We start from the raw sequence: 2,234 nt of genomic DNA, 5'->3' as shown, positions 1-2,234 counted from the left end.
AATTATAGCTTTTGAGATAATGATTGTGTTTTTGAACATTGATATATGAATGAATAATTTAGATATTGACATGTTTATTTTACTTAGTGTCTTCTGAGCTATGATACAATCAATGTCGGGCCCCTGCACGTTCCGCCGTTGGTTGGGGTGTGACTTATTGATATCAAAACCGAAAGCTATTAGATAGGTGGTTAGGCGTAACGACCTAGTAGCATGCTTAGGGTCCTAATACGTGTTCCTATACGTGCACCCTACTTGTTTAAATTTTTGTACATAGCTTAGCATATTTATATTGTTCATCATATACAATTGTACACAAAACACACACCTAATCCGAGGCTATGTCTCACTCTCAAAATTGTTTTCAAAACTTTAGGACAATTTTTTTAAAAAATGGGAATTCTTAAGAAATTCCGCCTTTTCATTCCCCTCTCCTTGAGGAAGATTCGTGTGACGGATATATAGTAAACTGTAAGAGAGAGACACTTGTTTACCGAAAACTTGACGCTAGACCCGGTTGCCTTCCTGGAGTGTTCGGTAAGGGTTTGAAACTTATTAAGCCAAAGCATATCACACCAAAGAAAACCAAATCTACTACCATCATTGTATCAAATGTGGTCACTCTTGAATTTATAACCGAATACACGGTGATTCGTGGCTAAACTCGGTTTTTCTCGTATTGTGTTTTGTTGAACTGATTGATGAAATATGTAAATACGGGATGATTCCTGAATTACTTCGACCGTCTACCTCAACACCCCCCTCAATTCGATTTTAAATGATTTTATTTGAGTTTTCAATGTTTTTCATTTTGTTGGAAGGACCCATGGTGATTCATGAAGCACAAACCAACAAATAAATCCATTTATATTTTAAAATATGTTTTCAAAATATATAAAAAAACTGACAAGACATGTATAGTCACAACTTACCTTAAGTAATGATATTTGACGGGTGCATCGGAGGATGACCCGTAAGTGTGCTTAAATGATATAAAAATCTATGTATTAAATGTTAATTTCATGGGAACAAGATAACTACTTTTGTGTGGTTATTTGCAAGTATGAGTAGATAGAGGATGAAATCACGAGAACGTGGGCGAAAACGGCGAAGATAACGGAGTTGAAACGAGAAAGATATGAAGAAAACAATAAAATGAGAAAGAGCTCCAGCGTGGGCCACGGTCTAACTGATCAAAAACGACAATTTACACCGTACCGTGGCATTCTGGAGACCGTGGAGACCACCGTGTGCCACGGTGCGGAGCTGTAAATGCCGAAAATACTTGTTTTTATTCGGTATTTGGGTGTCTTTTCATCTATCTAACACTTTGGAACGACCTAGGGGCGATTTTTGGGTCCAAGAACAATAGTTTGGTGATTCCAATTGTTGATTTGGTGTTTTTAATTTGTATGATTACTATAATCGAAGGGATGATGAACCGGATCATGCTTGGCTAATTCTCTTTGTGTTTTCCCTCGGATTGTAAGGTTTATTTATGAATGTTTGATTGAATGCTTATGCAATTTCTGAGATAATAGTTTGATCTTATTGATTTCATTGTTATGGTTTTTATGAATTAATTGATAGATTGTTAGTTTGTTGAGTTCGTGTTCTAAACCGTCAGTTCTTGGTGCTATAAGAAATCGAGATTAATCGGGAGGGATTCGGGGTTGGATAAACTAATTGATATTTGAGTGATTACCTTGCGTTTCTAATCCAAGTACTTAGTCTTCAATTATCACAATCATTCGTATAAGCACGAACTATATCTTTATAGTTCATCTCATATTAAACATTTACTTTAACAGTCATAGAAACCTGAAACCGAGGGAAGGCATATTTTCTCATATTGTTTAAAACTCGTTAAAGTGTTTTTAGTTCATTTTGTTAATCAAACCAATCAAACAAATCTTTGAAGGTATTTTTTGCATTTAGTTTAATATAGTTAAATTACAAAGTTACTCAGTAACACATTTTTCATAAACTTCCTGTGTTCGATACCCACTTACCGCTATCTAATTAGTTGTATTTGGTTTATTTTTGGGTGAGTCTTCGACCTCACGTCAAATTTTGGCGCCGTTTCCGGGGAGTAGTGCGCAACGTGTGTTAGTTTTAGTAGTTTTTGTTTGTTATTTTCGGGTTTACGTTGGTTGTGTTAGTGTGCAGGTACCTACAGGTGTATGCATACTAGAAGATCTAATAGGTCATCACCGCTAGTTATTGATCCCGAG

Source organism: Bidens hawaiensis, unplaced genomic scaffold (genome assembly GCF_021521415.1).
Source record: "Bidens hawaiensis isolate Kalapana, Puna unplaced genomic scaffold, B.hawaiensis_p1.1 tig00043476_1, whole genome shotgun sequence".
NCBI lineage: Eukaryota > Viridiplantae > Streptophyta > Magnoliopsida > Asterales > Asteraceae > Bidens > Bidens hawaiensis.
This window is presented reverse-complemented; position numbering follows the sequence as displayed.